General features: G+C 37.8%; 1 protein-coding gene across 1 annotated transcript in view; it reads right to left on the reverse strand.

Moving 5' to 3' along the window:
- The window catches only part of GABBR2 (gamma-aminobutyric acid type B receptor subunit 2), a 457,309-nt gene that overhangs the window by 199,328 nt on the left and 237,416 nt on the right, over positions 1–20,565 (reverse strand). The gene's annotated exons all lie outside the window — the stretch shown is intronic.

Raw genomic sequence — 20,565 nt, forward strand, 5'->3', positions numbered from 1 at the left:
AAGGCCCACGCCAAAGTTAGAATTCTTTTATTCTTCATACACTGAAATCCACAGCCAGCATATTTTTTCATTCATATCTTTAGTTGTCTTTGTCTTCTTCAATCAAACCAGAGTTCATAAGTTTCTTAACTGCTCTCTCAGTCAGGGCCAGGTCTGCATTTTGACCATCATTTAATTTACTGTGTACTTTCTTCTGCAAACTATCTCAAATTTAGTAAACACAGAAATAAGTGCATAGTATTTACTTAATAATTTTTAGTACTATCCCTAGAGGAAATGTCTGCTTTAGACCATGCTTACTTCCTCATTCAGCAGTCTTCTACCACATGGCATCTAACAACTATTTATTCAACTGTTTATCATTTACCCAGCCTATACTTGTTATCTTATTGCTGGTTTGAAATGTCATAAATATAGATTCAAGCTAAATTAACGACACAAATACTCCTCCATCAGAGGAAACACCATGAGAACACTGACAGAAATACCACAGCTGGATGCAAGACAGTCAAATACCACAGGACTTCTGTGCCCCGAGTGCTTTCTGATGGGCCAATACATTTCAGGACACTGCTTCAGCTCCACTTCACTCAGTCCAGAAATCTGGGCTACTCTGCCCTATAGACAAGTCATCTCCTCATATAACAGCATTTAAAGCCAGTGGCTTTTCATGAAACTTCTGAGACTACACCACTCCAAAACTGACCATCAGTATTTTCCCAAAAAAAAGTTAGCTCATTCACTTTTGGGGTACTTGAGTGAGATATTTGATAACAAGTAAACAATCTAAATAAATGCATGCAGAAAGACCTGAAAAGCAGTAAGATAACTATGACAATTAAAATAATATTTTACATAATTTCATATATTTTTATATATTTATATAATATATAAAATTAGATCTGTCTCTTGAAGTTCTGTGACATCTGCTGAAATCAATGTGTACTTCTGAACTTGTAGTTTCCTTTTTGGTCTATGTCCAATAAAAGTACCAGCCAAGGAGGGTGAAGCATCCCAGGATAGGAAACCCAAGAGTTTGCCAGCACTCAGAGGGCAACTTACTGGCCTCTTACATTGCTCCTAGCTCTACACCTACCTGGTGGTAGCTCAGCATTCATCAGGTCCCTGTGTGAGCTGTAGTGGCCTGCTAAACCAGCAAAATACATTCAATGGCTTTGGTTTTTTGGGTTTTGTTTTGTCTTTTGGGGTTTTGTTTGGTTGGTTGGTTGGGGTTTGTTTGTTTTGGGTTTTTTTTTTTGTTTTTGTTTTTTTATTGCTTTGATAAGTGGGCGATATGTTGTTTCTGAATTACTGAACCAGAGCCAGCGCAAAGGAGCCCAGAAAGGATGCAGGTACTAGCAGAAGGAGGTAGGAGGAAGGGAGCAAGACACTCTCTGTTAGCCCAGATCCTTTTATAAGTCTTTCTATGCTTTCATGCAATCCACACAGCCTGTTACTCATGTGCTGCACTCAATTTACTCATTCAGGACTCCTTAGCTACTGACACACGCAAAGCAGCAAGCTGGGATTCTGTGGCTCTTGGTTCTGCAACCTGTGGGCAATGAAGAGCTACACACTTGAATCCTTAGCCTCTTCCACCCTCCAAACTTCATGTCCAAGACAGTGGTGTTTATAGAGAAGGGGAGTATCATTTATTCTACCTAATAGGCTTTCAGCTCTGCAAGTATAACCTCACTTCTGAAACAAAACAGCAAGCTTCCAGCTGAGGGCAGCTCGTGCTCTACTCTTCTGGTTTCAACCTAGTTACATCACTCATTCAGCTGCAGACAAAGAGCTAAGCACAGAAGAGGTAAGCAGAGTGCAAGAGAGGGTACCAGGTAGACAGCAGCGAAGGTGTAATTCCCTATGGGATAAAGAGGTAACCATCATCTTTGGATAAATGAGAGGAGAGCAGAAGGCAGAAGGTGACTAAAATTAAAATGCTCCATCAAATCAACAATGCTTCTCAGTCCATGATTTTATATCTTTAGACTGTTGTGGATAAAATGTTTCTAGAACATTTGATCAAAGCAGACTCAGTGACAGCTGCTTTTCAGGCCTTGAGTCTATTTTCAGAAAAGGTGTTTCCTTCAAAATTTTCAAGATTAAGGGCTAAAATCTGAAACAGTTTACAGTCCATTGGGATGTCTCTTCCTTTCTGTTTTCTGCCTTATGAAATTTTCCAAAAGCTTTGGGTAACTGAACCCTGTTGTCTGGAGAGCAGCAGAGCAGCTCAAAGAGCAGGGTGAAGCATAGCTAAAAACCTGGTCTTGGCTAACATTTTCTAAATGAAGCAGTACCAGCATTCTCATCCAAACAGGAACTTTTGTTCTAGCCATGACAGAGCAGGCATGAAATAGCAGGAAAAAAATGAACAAGCTTAATTCCATACATTGAGTATCAATCTGCACCATAGCAATGCTATGCATAGGCTTAAAAAACATACCCAGAAACAAAGTAGTTTTTCACACACAAAAACACTGGTTATGGAGAAAAACAGTGTGGAAGAAAGAAGATAAATTGTTGGAAGACAATTGCTGAGAAAAAAAAATCTGGTAATCATGAGAGTGATGGAAAAGAAGAATAAAGAATTGGCATTCATCAAATCCCTTAATACTGGAACTAGGAGGCACTCATCTATTAGGACTTTGGCCTAACACAGAAACATCAGTGATGTTTTCCACATTATTCCTTTGCACAGCAGGTAATGACCTGAAATTTGCATTGAGTGAGGATCACTTATATATTTTTTTCATTTAGAAACAGAGGACTGGGACGTGACCCACTCTACGGATCTCATGCGACACTTCATATATTTTATATAGCTGCTGTGAGCTCTTGGAAGTCAGAGAGGTAAATGGAAAATTATATCTCAGAGATAGGTCAGAGATCAGGAAATATTAATGATTTTTAAGTAGGTTACAAAAACTCCGCTCATAAGAATGAAGTATGGGATAAGCAGATGTACAGATTCACATCAGAGGCAATTTGGAAATAAAGAACCCAGAAGAGAGACATCTAAGTTCCTTTTTTTCCTTCCCCATGGCAAAACCTGTTCTGGACAAAAATATACGGCGATTTTAACATAAAAGGTGGGCTTTGTGTCTCATATTTGCCAAGATCTTTGTTAGGTTAGCATTAGCTAATTCAAGTAGTCTGTGGCATTGCCCACTGTGTTCTTCTTTGGTATTTGTCTACCTTAAATGCCTACAAAATAAGTAATAGGGTTTCTCAAAATAAAAAAAAAAATCCTGATACATAAAAAAATTTCTTTAGACTATCTTGAATTAAAATAATTTCCCAAAACCAAGTTTTCTAAAAAAAAAAAAAAAAAAAGCCACAGTGCATCTCCTAATATCATTGGGCTGGAAGAAATGGGAACTGAAGATCAACACCTACAGTTTCACATTAAGTATAGCATCTTTATGTCCCTATCATTCACCTAAATCCTCAATCTAGGATTGTGTAGAAATACAAAGTACTGGAAGCCTTACGAAAATGGTTTCATCATGCTGCCACTACACTCCCTTCTAAATGATGAGTTTCAGCCCATTCAGCCTCTTCTTCCAAGGAGAGGGGATTTTTTTTTTTTTTATTTTGTCTCTCTCTCCTCTCCAAGCCCCTGTTACAATTTTATTTATTTCCTGACAAAGGCATAACTGAAACACAAATGCTCTTGCTGTGCAGAAGGATGCCTCTATTTCTAACTAATATTTTGCTAGCTGATCTTTACCATATATTAGGCAGAACTTCAACTGGTTTTTTTGGTCTTTTTTTTCAGGTAAGTGAAGGAACCAGAAGAGGAACAGACAGAATTTCTTTCCTCCATCTCATCAGAATCCTGTATCATCAGTTGTCACTGAATAAAAGGGTGCTGTTGGCAGCACAATGAATAAGCCCAGACTAAGCTGCTCCATTAGATTAGCATTTAGATGCATCTAAACAATTTTACACAGCTATGCTGAAATGAGACAGCACAATCATAGCATTTCTTTCAGCACAGCAAGCAAAGGCATCATTTATGAACATCTGAGCACTTCGTTTACACACAGAATCAAGATTGAGGGAATAATGTCCCTGACAAGGTACCAGCAATTCATAAGCAGCTAAAAGGGGGGAGAAAAGGATGCTAGCCAGGAAATCATGCATCAAACAGTATCACACCTGCTGGCCATTGCAGGTGAAGAAAGACAAAACCTTTATGCTTTGTTACTCATTAATGTGCTTTTACATATTCAGCTGGGCTTATGGCCAACAAAAGGCAAAGCAGTTAGATGCTCTTTTATTCTTTATGGCCATATGATTTTTACCCAGTGACAGGGTTTTTTGTGAGTCATTTCTGTCAGTGATCAGGCAAGCTCTATGTTGGACATCATTAGTGGTCATAGGTTTAAAAGCATGGCAGGAAAGAAATTGAAATGAAACATATATTTGAGAAGCTATTTTTCAAGTTTTTTTTTTTTTTTTCTGAGTGCTTCAGAAACAAAATGACAGGCCCTGGAACAGTGTGCAAAAAATGCTTTCAAGTCTGGTGATATATATGATATATAACAGCGCTGACTGTTGGTATTTAGCCAATTTCCTGATCTGTGGCTGGCCTCTGAAGCATGAGAAATGTAATTCCTTTTCTCTTCACTCAATCTCCTCCAGAAGTGTATAAAATCATTGATGTAAACAACCTGTCTTTCAAGGTGGTGAGAGAAAAGGAAACAGTCTGAAGCACTGGGACTAGGAACTCAAGCCCTTCCCACTGTGTATAAAAGAGTAAATATGAACTGCTGTGGTGGTGTTCAGGATTGTTCTTATGAGGTTGAGTCCCTGATGATTTCAGTTTCTAGCTTTCTGTGTCTGTAGAAACAGGGCAACAGCATGTTATCTTCCACCACCATGGGGTTTTTCCCCTCTGCTTTTGCAAGAATGATTCATAAAAGATGGCAAAAAGCCTTTTAAGGACACTGCATTAAGCAGCAGTTCCATCTCTTCAACAGTGCAATTTCATATGATGTTCTGAAGTAATTTCTTCCCTTTTCTTTAAACTACATTAACCTCAGAAGAGAGCAGAACCGCACAGGCTGTATTTCATTTGTTCTGATGATGACCCAAATGACTGCAGGACCCTCTGCCTCATCTCTGTGCACCTCCTGCCCAGGCTCTGTCACATTGGCTGGACACAGGAGATTACTTTGTTTACTCTGTTTTCTCTAAAAAGCATGCAGCCTCTGTTATTAACAAGGGCTTCATGTCCAAAACAGATCACACTGGCACTACCCATGTGCAAGTGCTGAGCACAGTATCTTCAGACTATTATCTTTCTAAATGAGCAACTTTAATTCAAAACTGCCTTAACAGGAAAGGGGAATTAAAAATTTTCCATACACCAGACAGCTTAACAAATCTCTTTCTAAGTATGTACACCTGTCAGTTGTGGATGATTCTCCCTACTGGGTAGAGAAAAGACTGTGATAGCAGACTCATTCCCAGTGTTACACAGCTTCCTTACATCCGAAAATTCCCCTGCAGGCAGAATGTAAACTGATGCTGACCAGGGAAGACTGAGTAAGCTAAAAAATGGTTTTTTTGTAGTGAGCAGCTATCCAGGTCTAGAACACTAACACTGATTTTCTCTCTTTTTACACAGTACAAGCTCTTACATAGGAACTCATATTCTTACATAAGAACTGTTTAATTCGATATTCATAAAATGTTTCTAGTGATTAGAGTATTTTAAACTTTTCTTTGGCAAATCAAGACAGTTCAAAGCCCATGGGAACTGGCTGTCCAGGACATTGACTTTCTAATACATTTCCCAATAACCATCGCTGAAATGGGCCCATTTTTCATTACAGAATGAAACAAAAATTTTTGTTCATCCAAATTTACAGCAAGCTTCTAACAACCTTTTAATTTAGCCCAGTTGTAGTTTTGGCTTTACTTGGCAATTGCCAGTATCGTTATGACATTTAAGATGGCTATTTCTGTAAAGCCAGAAAGCCTAGCCTAAGTTTTTTTCCAATCCTAGGACTCTCAGATTTACTTTTCTTTAAAATTTCAGATTATGTCTATATTGCTATCAGAAAGGACTCCTGAAGAGAGCTATGTTTGATGATAATGAAGTAGAAGTTTCTTCCTCTTCCCTTTATTCAGCACTGCATTGCTCCAGGTGATGCTTTCATCAGCATCAAATTCTGACTGAAATCTGCAGAGAAGAGCATTAGCATTGCTGAGCACAGAGATTTGAACAGGCTTGGCAGTGGCATGAAGGAGATCTAACCAGCATATTCTTAATAAAATCAAATTCAGCCCTTTTCATTGTCCTTTTTAATCCTTCAGGCTATTCTAACCTGTGCCAACAACCTACAGAGAGTCAGTAAGATATGATTGGCATAGTTTTGACACTTTAAAGATTCTCTGTTCTTTAAGGATTCACTATATCTCTGCATGTAGCAGTTTTGGTGAGGAAAGATGGGAGGTTCTTTGTAAAACACTCAGGTCTGAAGATGCTGAAGAGGCTTGGTTTGGTTTCTGAGTGATCTGTGCCATGTAGCATCAGATCCTAGACAACATAGCAGTTTTCCTGCTGGCACAGGTCACAGATCCCAAAGGTTCATCTGTCTTCAGACTCCATAAAGCGATGCTTAGAGTCACAGAATTCCTTTGGGATCACTCTTCCTGCACTTTCAGAACACTAAAGTTAAGGCTTACTGATACTTAAATATCTTCCCACTGTGATGGATGCTTTTAAAAACTTTTATGAAATACTTTGTTGTTTTAAATACATTCTCTACCTAAAATTAAAATCAATGCCATATTGAAACTCTGAGACATACCTGGTCACTTCCCAGATAAAGTGTATTTTTCAATATACACTTTAAATATATGACTGGAAAACTCTTCAGGATTCCCTATGGACATGATGGCGGAGATGAAAATAAGACAGCAGATGATATCCTTTAGTTACCCCTTAAGTTACACCAGCTAATTTGTGGAAATTAGTATAAAAGCAAGTTAATGAAAAGTGAGTCCTGTTTTTGGCTTTCTTCTAACTCAAGGTAGTGTTTAAAGTCCAGCTAGTGCTATGAAATAGCTACAGACTAGGCATCTTCTTCCTACCCATGTTCCCACACATTTCCATGCGCAGGATGTTATCTACACCATACCATGCAGACTAATTCAAATGCACCCAGGTAGGCAAATCTACATAGGAAAACAAGATTGGTGTCAGTCTAAAGGTACAAACAGATTCCCAGACTAGCAAGCTTAGTCTAGGGAATTTCCTTTCTCAGCTCAGACACCGCTAAGCTGTTCCTGGACAAAAAACCAAAACCAAAACCAAAACCAAAACAACAAAAAAAAACCAACAAAAAACCGACCAAAAAACAAACAAACAAAAAAGCCACAAAAAAAATCCCACAAACAAAAAAACCAGAAAAACAAAACAAAAAACTAAAAAACCCCCCACCAAAACAAAACCAAACTAAAAACCAACCAACCAACCAACCCCCTAAACCCCCAAAAACCAAGTACAAAACCAAAAAATCCTCTACCCTCACCAAAACCAAACAAATACAAAAGAGAATTCCAACCCCTAAAATACCCCCTAAAAATAAAGAAAATGAAAAAAGATTTGCACTTATTTTAAAGGTACTGCTCTCAGTTCGTGCTTCAAGAGAAGTACAGGCAGAATCAGAGAGAGTGAATTTGGAACTGGAAAGGAATTAGGGAATTATTACCCATCAATGCATTTCATAGGGCTATATTCCTATCTAAGCTCCTGGAGTTATAAAACACTGTATGGGGAGCCTTTTTTACTTCCAATATTTCCATCAGAAGACTGCTTCTGAACCTGAATCTTCTTATCATTTTAAGCTTCCCTCTTGCTTTCAGGTTCCTCCTATTATTTGCCATATTCTTACTTTTTGGCTCACAGTATTATTTGAAGGAGATTCTCCCGTTCTTTATTTAAACTATATTTGTGCAGAGAACAAGTAGTTCTCCTCTCAGCAGACTAGTTATTCTCAGAGCTGCAACAAGGAGAGGAAGGAAAAACAGCTGAGTTATCTTTCCACCACAAAAGTTGGTTTTATATAGGAGGAAGATTTTTACCTGGCCAGTCTGAATTGTCTCCCTCACAAAGTGTATTGGAACTTGATGTTCTAGAATGGAGGCAGGGATTGAATTTCAGTGTCCTGAAAGTGAGACTGGAGAGGAACCATTCTGGGCTGCTGTTCTCTGAACCTCAGACACCTATGCCCACCTATGCTCTCTTTAAATGCCTCTGGTATTCCTAAAGTATATTAATGCCCTCCTCTGATAATTCGGCAGAATAACACAATTAATTTACTTAACACATAAGAGAATTTGAAATTTTTATATCCCTTACTTAGTTGCAATGAAAAGAAAAAAAAATAATAAATTTTAAAAGACATACAAAGAAGGCTGGAAAATAAGAAAAAACCTGCATACATTTTTTCCCATGGAAAAAGGCTAATCTCAGTTTTCAGACTTTAAAAATATTTTGTTTGAAAGGAAAATAATTTTTTTTCCTTTTGAAACTGTAAAAACAATTTTCTAAATATTGAAAATACTGATATTTAAATTTTGATTAAGAAAATGTGTGTGTGCCTATCAAAAGTCTGAGGGTGGCAGAATATCACTCAAAAGAGGAGATAATCTTTACTAACTCATAACTGCACACTTTAGACAATAACAAACCTACACAAACCTACACTAATTCCCCAAATTTACATTCTGAAAGGACAGGACTCATTTGAATACAGGGTGAGTTTTCATTTCCCTCTCTCCCTTCCCAGCCCCACACCCCTGAATCATACTGAGCTGGGCTGAACTGCTGTTTGAGCCCCAGCAGCGCAATAGCAACTGAGCAAGCTGATGCCAGGGTAAATCCACTGAGAATGCTGTTGGCAGCACCTCAGCTTGTGCTGAAGGGAGGCCTGAAACTCTCCTGCAGGGCTGCTGAACTGATTTTAAGCTTAGATTTTTCAAGGCAAGCACAGAAGCCCAGACATTGCTTTGCCTGTTTTTCTATTCCCTGGGAAAGAGAAGGTTGCCTCATACTCAAAAGCCTTCTTATCAGTTTAAGAGATCAAACCTTCAAGATCTAGGAAGCCTTAAACTTGGAAGAGATCTCACTGGAAAACAAAGAAACCATTGCTTAAAGATGCAGTACTCTTCACTTTCCTACAAAAGATCCGGCACTACAAGTTCCAAATAAGCACTGTGAGTTGCAGCTCATGCTGACACCTCTGTAATTAAAGCATTCCAGCATCAGATGCTTGGCTTCTTGGAGAGACAGCAATAATATCTAAACAGCCCGAAGGAAGACAAATGACAGATTCCATTATTTTCTCTGGCTATCTCCAGTATCATAACCTTTTTCTTATCTTGGTCAACACACTCACACTGAATGGAATGGGACTAAATTTCTTTTTAATACTCTGACAAAGTGCATTGCTCTGTAGAATAGCAGCAAACCCTGTACTCACAGCTGCCCTTAGAAATCAGCTACTTCTATTTTTGAATTCTTGTCATCAATCATCTATGCTAATTGGCCAAGTGTATGGCGTGCCTATAGAGTATTAAATGTCCCAAAATAACTAATGAGAAGCCTTTTATTTCATCTATCTTAAATGAAAGTGGTATTAGAATAAGAAAGTATTTCCTTCTCTGCCACTGGCATTCAATGAATATTTATGATGTTTTTCACTATATTGCAGTGATATGACAATGTTGAATCCCAGCTAGAATGAGGATATAGCACTTAAAAGGAGATTCTACTCTCTTTCTATCACTCATAAAAGGAATTAATAAATGCAAAACAGCTAACAATTGCTTCTCAAATTAGACCATATTTATCTTCATATTCTAAGCTGGAAAAGGAATCTCTTAATTTGTAGCAATAACTATCTTTAAAAACACTAATATTGTGAACCCATTTATTAAATATTTGTAAAGCTATTTTATGCACAGCACTAATGCCGACTGATCAAAGCATACGTAATTAATGGACAAGAAAGCAATCATTGCAATAATGGAAACCTTATTAGCATACAAATTATGTTGTTTTCAAAAACTCAGAATACTCATATAAGGAAGATACCATTTATTCCAGACTATTTTTGTGAAGCCTATAAGCCAAGTCAACTTCCTTGGAAGGGCCATATTGCTGTGTCTCATGGCATTGGAAAAAACTTTACCCTCTGTAGAGGTACTCGTAGGAAATGACTGGGAAGTTTCAATGCAGATCTGGGTATCAGGTGGTACTGCTGGACTGTGTTACTGTCCCCATTAGATAAAGGAATTTATGCAGCATTGTTTTTCAATCTTATTCTTTCTCTTCTATTCCCATCTGCCAGATAAGGTGCAGTGGTAACCCCTAGAGACAGGGAGGGCTTCATCTATCTCGCTCTTCTCCTTTTTCTCATCAGAAATCTTCCCTCTGCAATGTGGCAGGGGGGATATACAGGAGCACAAGAGGTGAGATGCTTACTGCTGCTGATGTGACTTTTTTGACTCAATGTGTTCAGAAAAGGGATTTTGCTTACTAACCCCTGACAGTAATTTTTGTGGCTGAAAGCCAGGAACAATTTCCAGCACTCTCTGACTTATCTCCCGGGGTGGACACAGTCTGTCTGACAGACAAAGACACAGTGTCCGTACTCTTTTCTGCCAGGCTATGTTCATATTCTTGAAAAGAGACATGGTGTTCGTACTCATACATCTCAAAGACTGAACTTCATTTTGCTCCCCATGTAGTGCACACAGGGAGTAGTGGATCCAGAGATAAAGTTGCTCCTAGTTGCAAACCTTTTTATATCTAACCCACAGAGGACTATCAATATCCTATTTAAAGGTGGTGTCTGGAGAGAAAATTCATGTCTCCAGTCGTTCTAACCAGTATTTGATCAACAGCATCATAGAAAATATCTGAAGTCTTCTACTGACATCAGTGAAGTATAATTAATACAAATTTCTGTCTCAAGAAAGCATTCATCTTTTTTTTTCTTGTCAAAATGTATCCAAATGATGATCATTTTTATCCAGAACATGTACTACTTTATTAATAAAGACCATAATTTAGAGATTTTCTGATCATCTGAACGTCTTTAAGATTTATTCCTAGAAGTTGAGTCACTTCTCACTCCACCAAGTTTTTATTAATGGAATTTCCACATTGAAAATGATGGACTAAATATTCTTGATGACAGCTAAGCAAAATAAACTTTCCTACTAACTGAAGTGAGAAGGATAAGACTTTCTGCTTTGCATGTGGATATCAGAGGCCATTGTAACCTTTTTTCCAAACATCATGCATTTCACATAGGGCTAATATTCCCACTGCAATTTAAGCATAAGGCAGCTTCTGTCTTTATTCAATGTGCTTAATTTATACAATTTACTGCATACATGTATACAATATACAGTATACAACTTACTATATTACATGCTGTAGAGCACTATGATAAATCTTTGTCTCCTCATGAGTGAAAAGGATGGTCAGGTGAGTATAAAATATTCCCTATTTTAAAAATTGTAAGATAAAATGTATGAAAACCAGTTTGCCACACATCACAGATATACTGAATATTACTTACAGGTGCAGAATAGGGAAAGGGCAGACAAAGTATTTTCCATGTTGATTGTTTATATTTAATGAAATAATTGCAAATTCCATGTCGTGATAGTCTAGTAGCCCAGCACTTCAAATATGTTCTAGGAACTATTATGCTCTTTCAGTATTACAGGATTTTTCTCTAAAATTTTCATTTTATCAGAAATGGTTTCCTTAAAGAATAACTCCAATTGTAGCTTGAGATGAACCATCTTTAGTTTCAAATTTATCTGCAGAAGCTATGGTATGAAAAACAAGTATTCTTCAAATGCAAACCCCCTTATTGGAGTTTTATTTTAAAATTTTCTGTACATCAAATGCTGCAAACTTTCTCCTAATTCTCTTCTTCCCAACAGGTATTAGTTACACTAAAATTGTCCTTTTTGTTTCTATGTGAATTAGGTAAAATCATTATTGTTTGGTCACTGTATGCAGTCAAACAAATTTGGTATATCTCAGCATGATGCTTATCAGGGAGATATGTTAAGGTTCCATAACTTTAGCCTTCCCTGTAATGAAGTAAGAATGCTGTTGTAGGAAGCCCTTCCCAATTTGCATTTTGTTTCCTTCTTATCTCTTTTACCTGATGATGTAAACAGAAAATCAACTGAACAAAAATACTGTTGCTCAACATTTGAAATAAACAACAGATTTCCTCAGAGCAAAGTACATTCAACAGAGCTACAGTCTTGTGTTAGCTCTCCTTTTCCCATTTAACCCACAAACACTGCAAAACTTCAGCAAGCATCAGATCCAGAAAAAGCTCTCACATTTTACCAAACCTGGCTGTTCATTTCAGTGTGCAGCAAACAGGAGTTTTTCACTCAGACACACTGCATGAAACACCACTCATTGAAAAGGAAGATCATGCAGATAGCAGTTATAAGAATATGCACTCAGTAAGAAAATGCATTCAAATTCAAATGTGCTGGCTACACTTCAAACACGCTCCACAACAGAGCTCTGATTGCTGTGCCTGACCTTCACACAGAGCCCTCTCACCTCGCAGCAGCTACTGTTAGAGGCCATCACAGGGTCTGTCTTCAGATAAAGTGGGAATTGGTGCCTGCTCTGGAGCAGGCTTGACTCAAGTGCTGCAGTACCCTGGGTCACACAAACCAGCCCAAGCCCACTGCTCCTGGGTTACTCCAGCTCTACACCAAGAAAGAGCCCCATGAGTGGCAGGGCAGAAATTACTTGGTGGGTTAGCTGGTATTACAGAATCGAAAAGGAAACAGCAAGACAAAATGGGGGACAGCTGAAAAGCAGGCCTGAAATAAGAGCATGACACCATTTTTTAAGATGAATAATCTTTTCTTCTACCTTATCGTGGACGGCTAATCTGAAGAGAGTTATGACTGCTTCTGCTAAAGTGAAGAGCACCATCTGGTTTTCATTTTTCTTGTTTTCACCTTTTTTAGCAGGATGGGGATATATGGCCTTCAAAAATTGGTGGCTTGCAAATGATGTCATCTTTAAACTTCACTTAACCGTTCTCTACAGTGAAATCAGGTCAGGTTTTTTCAAACAGATCATGAAAACAGTGTTTGTCAACAACTTCATAGATGCAGCATTCAATGTTTTTTCAGCTTTTCTACATAACTGGTAGGAACAAGCTTCCACCCTTCTCCTGTTGCCTTATAACCCCTGATAACCTCTTCTGTGGTTTGGAGAGATTTTACAAGTGGTTTCCACTTCATCCACACTTTAAAAAAAAAAAAAACCAAAGCAAATATCCAGTTTCCTTATGCAGGCATATGCAGAACTTTAAAATGTGAAAAAAATTCTAGTTTTGGGGAGAATTTTGAAACATCCAACTTTTAAAGAAATATTTCATATTTTTAGTGTTGAAAGCCTGCCATCAGTGAGTACAAATGAATGCTAATTACTGTGTATTTTAGAAGCACTATACAGCAAATATGAGAATCACTTGAAAGTCTTGCCTTTTTAAATATTATAGACCAACAAACTGGAAATACTCTGTAAAGGCATCCTTCTTACCTGCAAAGAGACTGCACCAAGGAAGGCTGGGAAAGGGGCCAGCTGCACTCACCTGCATCAGTACCACCCCCCTGCAGTTAATTACAAGATTAAGGTGAAAACAACATGCAGGTTTCAGGAATGTGGAAATTAGGACAGGAAAATAGCCAGTGTTTACCACATGGTAAGGTAGATCTGAACAAAGTAATCTTCAAACTAAAGGCAAAGACGGAAAATAGTGAGAAAGAAAAGAAAAACTGCCCCATCTGTCTGGAGTAAGCTCTGGAATAACTTACATTGAGAAAGCTCCTATCACACACAAACACTGCCACTACAGAAAGATGTGAATTAATGAAGGAAAATTCAGAAAGCCACAACACAAAAGCATCTTTTGCCAGCATCATACATGTCAAATACTATTTCCTCTCTCAGATCACAGTATTTAAATCAATGGCCTGCTCACTGCCACATAACTTCTTAACATATGCCTTGGTGGAGGAATTTAAATCAAATTAAGTACATAGGGATTAATTTCCTGGAGAAGATTAAGACCTTGCCAACTATACGGAACGGCTGAATAACAAGTAAAAGGAGATATTGTCACAAATGTTTGAAGGAGGCAATCGACAGACAAAAAAGCTTTTTCATTTAGGACCTGCAAAGGTAAAGAAGAACTGTAGCAGGAGTTGCAGATTAAATCACAGCACAAAGGCTATGAGGCAGAAATATATTTTTAATAAAGATTTCAAGTTTTGGTCATGACCAGCAGGATGTTTTTTACAACTACAGATATGAGAACAAAAGATAGTGCCATCTTGGAGTGGAGGAGAAATCGTAGAGAAGTAGCAAGGTGAATATCCTGGGAGGGGGATGGCTTCAAGGCTGTGCACCACAGCATCTGCAGAGCCAAGCATCCACATTTGATAACTACAACCAGTGTCTAAGTCAGGCAGTGATGTCTGATTTCTGAATGTATTTATTTTGGCTGCCAGTGAACAAAAGATAAAGGGACATGAACCTAAAGTTGCATTTTCCTAAAAGATTGTGGTTTTTCAAAGTAAGTTTTCTCATTGTTATAAGTGAAATAACATTGAAACAACAAATAAATCTTATGAATGTAATAGTACCTAAATATCATTAACACGATGAAATAATAATTTTTTAAATTTTCAAAAATAATAGTAATACTTTGACAGAGAAAGATAGTCATCCCTCTTTTCCTTTGTTAAAAATCTTATTCAAACACAAAGGAATTGCTGTGTTTCAGAATTTTTTTTACTTGTTCCCTTTCTTATATGAGATTGGCTGCTGAATGAGATTATACTAGAAACACACAGGGCATTTGGAGCAAGTTCTTTCTTGGCTTCTCTCACCTATGGACTGCCAGGAGCTGCCAAGCTTTGTGGAAATGCAGTTGGTATGAAAGACACAGGAGAAAATAAGGCTGCTGTGGTGCACTGGGATTGCATCACACACAGCTGCATTTTGTGACTAACTGAGAGGAGTCCAAGGTTTGCAGACCTCAAGGAACAAAGCCAACCTAAAATCAAAACACTAACTTCATTTTTACTATCTCCATTTGAATTCAGGATATTCTATGAGTCTGATAAAACTTAAGATCATAAAATACATGCAGTCTGCAGAAGCCTTAGCACATTATATTTTGTAGGTAGCACTGCCTCGCCTGTCGCTCAGAGAAGCGAAAAGCATGTCACAGACTAGATTTTCAGCCATGACAAGCCCCCAGGCGATGGCATGCCTTTGTTGAAAAACCTAAGCCTGACATGCCTTTAATTTCACTGAGATGCACATTAAAACTTGTATAATATTCACATTTTGTATAACAAAGTTTAGTCTCTCTCACAGCTAACATTTGGGTTACTAAACATTAACTCTATAAGGGAAATGTTTCTCTGTAAAACAAAGAACGTACTCTTTAAAGACTTGATTCAATACAGCCCTTCACCAGCCCATTTGGAATATTCATTCTTAATATTCATTGTGTTTTTAATCACCTTGCTTAATCAGAGCTTAACAGACAGACCAGTATGAGCAGTTTGAAAGCCTCAGGAAAAATATTTTTCAGAAAGAAAATATGAAAGACAGCTATTCTGCACCTGATATTTTAAAGTATAAGTAGAGAAAGTATATTCACAATTTTTAAACGTTTGGCTTCACTTTACATTTTCCTTCAACTTACAGCAGAGAGATATGCAGTTTGATATTTGTAAGTGGGCAACACTTAAGATATTCCAGGTTTGTTTTCTAATTATTATGGAGTTCTTTTTAATATCATTTTTTTATCACTCATCACTAGGTGAGCCTTTGACCGGCCTACCAATTGATCAAAATCCTTATCTAAAACACACTATAAATGTATAAGATGCATAACATAATTATCAGGATATACATAAATTTTGTCATCCTTTCTTAATACTTCATAGATGTAGTTCAATCAGAAACACAATAAAATCAATATTCTCAGTGCTTAGCTGCATCTTTAGTTGCCTGAACATTTTAACAGGTGACATTTACTCACTGGTGCAACATAAAAAAACAGAAAACTAAAGTGCCCAGATCTTAAAAACCCCAAATGCCCAAACGTAGAACACAAACATGAAAAGAAATAATTGGCAAGGTAGTTACATTTTCCTTCCTTCCTTCCATCCATGTACATGCTGTTTGCAGGAATAGCTACAGAAATTCATGAGCCCCATGAGTCAGATGCCACTACTTAGGTTTTAAGGGAAAGTATGCTTAATATTCATGATTCATAACAACTACTTATCCAAATGTTTTCTGAACCACATCTACAGGGATTTCTGTTCCCTCTGTCACAGCTTCTTCCTTAGCCCAGGAGCAGCTGAGATGAATTTTAGAAGTGCTCTGGAGCAGGATCCCTCCCCTCTCTCGCAGGCTAAGGGTTGACTCAAATTGGGGAAATGGCCCCTGCTGTGTCCTTTGGGACTTAACAGCTGTGCTATAGGAAATAGACTGAAAGCAGAGACAAAGCTTGCTTTTCTGTACACTATTAGGAAATAACCACTAAAAGATGTCTTTCTTCCCATAAGCTTTCCCCTTACTTTCTGCAAGAGGGAGAACTTGACACTAACACGCATAGGTCTGGAATATTAGGCTGAAAGCTGAGCATTGAATCTTTTCTAGAATACTAATTGTGGCTCTTTGGCCTCTATAATATAACTTGAATCTTCAAAATGGAAGCTAGCAGAAAATACCATCTAGATGCAAAGAGATCCAAATTTCCAGAGTGCCACAGTCTTTGCATTTAAAGAGTAGGCTATAGAATAAATCTCATTAAAATTAATAGCTTTTAAATCACACACAAAAAATCATGAATCAATTAACAGTTCCAGAATTTACAATGGAAAAGTCCTTGCAAAGCATTTGTGACACTGGTGAGGCCTACTCACAGCAATCAGTGTGTGACCCGGTGTTTAATGCTGTGTCGGTTTGTTGTGCACTCATCCAAAGGGACCAGCAAACAATTATCCCTCAGCTGTATGTGTAGCTTGACTGATTTATTTCTAGATGCAATTTAACTGATGTACGCGTTCTTACCTCAGGCAATTTATACTTTTAATCCCCGATCAAATTTTGTAATGTCATAATTGCTTTTCTTATATGTTTGCCTTGCTTCTATATCAATGAAACGGTCGTAATTGTGTAGCCTGACACTGAGAAAAAATTGTAATTTAAAAAAAAGGAAATTAAGTGACAAGCTTGATATTTTGTGTTTCAAATGCCAGTCTTCAATGTCATTCATAATGAAAGCACCAATAATAAAATTTATGAGATTTAACTATGATCTTATAAAACTTAGTGTGAAGAATATCTAACAGAAAATGTCAGTGAAGTCTCTCTTGGACAAGCTCACATGCTTCTCTGGTCTGAAGCAAACATCTGAGTTCAGCAGAACAAGAGCCTCTAGGCTACAGAAGTTTACCTCTGTCTCACAGAATTCACATTCAGCTAACACATGCACTTCTGACCACTGGAACTTCCTCTCCCCTCTGTAACTCCTGAAGAACATTTTAACCAAAGCAGCTCAACATAAGCTGTAGCCCCACCACGCCTGGTTGTCACCAGGCAAATGCAGCTACACCTCAGTGTATCAGAAAGCAAATCAAACAATAGCATGCAGGACAAGGAAGCCATCTGAGGGAAGATCTTCAGTGCTTGAGACTCCACAAAAAAATCAACAAGCTACTTCCTTCACTGCATTGAGCAGGACCCTGTCCTTCACTGGGGGTGGCTAGGGGAGGGAGGGAAAATTGCCAGGCTCTGCTGCTGTCTCTCTGGGTCAACATTCTTTGCAGTCACTAGGTGTGGCTTTTAGCTCTGGCTACTCTGCAGCACTCATAATGATGGCTGCTTATGCACAACATCATCCTAACTACATGGTCAAAAATGAGTGAACGGCTGTCTAATTCAGCAGCCAGGATGAATGAGGCAGAACTGAAATTGCACAGGCAGAAGAATTTCACCAGATGTTTTTGAGGCACAATTTATGAGGTAGAAAAAGTGTAGAATTTACAAACTATAAAATAGTACCTTGATTTTTCAAAGAGTTCAAGTTCAAGTCTTGGCTCTTATGGAGCTAATTTATGCAGACAAAACCTCCTATGCCAATCCATCACAGATGGAAAACCATGCTGATTTTTAAATATGCTATTGTGGAACCACTCTTCCCTCAAATAATTCTCTATAATCTCGTGATTTGTGTTGAGTTACTCTTGAAAATTCTTCAGTTTTTCAGTATTACAGTCATATTTCCATGTCACCAAGTAGCTCATAGAGTATCCTCTGCAGCGATGATGAAACATCAGCCCTGGATAGCTTTATTTACACAATCTATGATACTGTTTGACAGTGAATTCACTCTTTGTATTCAAATTATATTGTTTTGGTTAGAGTTGGGTTGTTTTCATCTAATTACCAATTATAACACCTACTGATATTAAATAAGTGGCACTGCACAGAGATTCTGCAGGTTATGCTCAGGATGAAGGGTCACTCAGCCAAAAAGGTTTGATGATACGTAAGTGAGAGAGCTGGGTACAGCTCTCCTTCTCTTAGCGACATACATGAGAGTTAACATCAAAGCAGTTCAAGAAGTTCTTGGATGAAAGGCAGAAAGATTTTTTTAGGAGAGACAATAAGGTTTAATGAAGCTTTGGCTAGATGTTGGAGGTTGATATTTAAAAATATAGACGCTGTTAAAAGTAACAACAGCAGAGTGATGTGTGAACTTCTTTATAGACCATGTTCTAAAAGGATAATCTGATTTCTGACAGGTTAGTAGGAGGCATGGTTATAAGTTTTGGTGCATCTGAGGTCAATATGAATTACAAAACTGGAAAAATTACTGTCACACTGAAAGGTTCCACAAGTGAAGCACAACAGGTCACAGACTTGATTAATACTATTCATAAAAAATGAGAGAAGAATCTGATTCCTGTCCAGTGCTTTGGGTCCACATGCCAACAACCTCAGCTGTCACTATGGACCAGATATAAAGTGGGTGATAATGCAGAAATCAGAATCCTAGGACTATTTTTCTGAAACATGTAAAATAGAATTACCTACAAATTGCTCAAATGAGGTGGTTGGTTGGGGATAAAAAAATCCCAACAAACTAAAAGGCAGCCTACTTTAGTTTTCCAAGTGCTGCCTTTGGTCTCATCCTGCTTTGTCATGGCAGGACTGAAGCTGGGATGCAGCCCAAGTGGAGCATGTTGTCCTGTACTGAAGAGCCTCCATCAAGGGCCCTGCTGCACTTTCTGCTTCATCACCTTCCAAATGTTTATGCTAAGAAGTCCAAGGAGGAAATCCTACCATGAAATTTACTCTACTGAAGATCTCTTTTGTTTTATGAAATCCTAAAAAATAACTATCTTTATGTGGCTCTAGCAGAGGCTAGAATATGCCAAACTCATCCTCAGCAGCAGATGAGAAAACCTATGAGAAGATGGTGGGGAGAAGAGCAGAAAGTAGCAAATACAGAAGTTCTAAAAGCTGACTCCAAAAATACTAGAAAACTGCTTGAAAATGTACTGTGCATTTAGCTGCAATAAATGCCATTGTAATACTTTAACTTTCCTGTGTTTCACTAAAATGCTTGCAGGCTCCAGGAATCCTATTTGCAACTGGAGCACCTCTCCAAGGAAGAGAACTAGTTCACAGAAATCATGACTGCCAAAAAAGACAAGCAGTGATGTATGAAAATATAATCTACTGAACATCAGACCTGACAACCTCAGAGCATTTCCAGGCTAAGTCAGCTAATAACACCACTCTTAACACTGCTGCAGGTGGATTCACACTCAGCAGAATTCTATATTCAAGTTAAGAAATATTTTTGCCTAGAGCTGCTGTAAAGATTATCAACAGTGGAGAATATGTTAATTTGTGAAGCTAAAAACTCAGAAGTTCTGCACTGTGAACAGAGAATTAAAATAAATACAGTTTTAAAAGTTAAGAGTTTTTTTACCGGCCATAAAGTAAAAATGTCACATTGCAAAATATTCCCCAAGGGAAAATTTTGCTTTTAGGTGCATACAAAAATTCCCATCATGCTAAATTCTAATTCTTGTAACATCAAGTGGGTCGCTACCACTGAAGACAAAAAAGGCTCATTTTAAAAAAAGCTTTTTAAAATTGTGATGGGGTAGCCTAGATGAAAGCAGAACATAAATTAAAGTTTGCCAAGCAACTATTCAACAATGGAGAGAAGTACAATTAACCTAAATCAATAGATCTTTGTAAATGGGGTACAAAAACTGTCATAGAAAATGTATCCATTTTATTTCTTTTCTTAAAGTATCCAAAACAGTGCTGTAGAGGATAGATAGAAGCAGGTTAGAACTAATTTTATACTTCAGAATTTATTTACTAAATGAACCTGCTTTCAGATCTAAGCACATTTAGAATTGTAT

Source organism: Melozone crissalis, unplaced genomic scaffold (genome assembly GCF_028551555.1).
Source record: "Melozone crissalis strain CALT ecotype California unplaced genomic scaffold, PUWL_Pcris_2 ptg000042l_1, whole genome shotgun sequence".
NCBI lineage: Eukaryota > Metazoa > Chordata > Aves > Passeriformes > Passerellidae > Melozone > Melozone crissalis.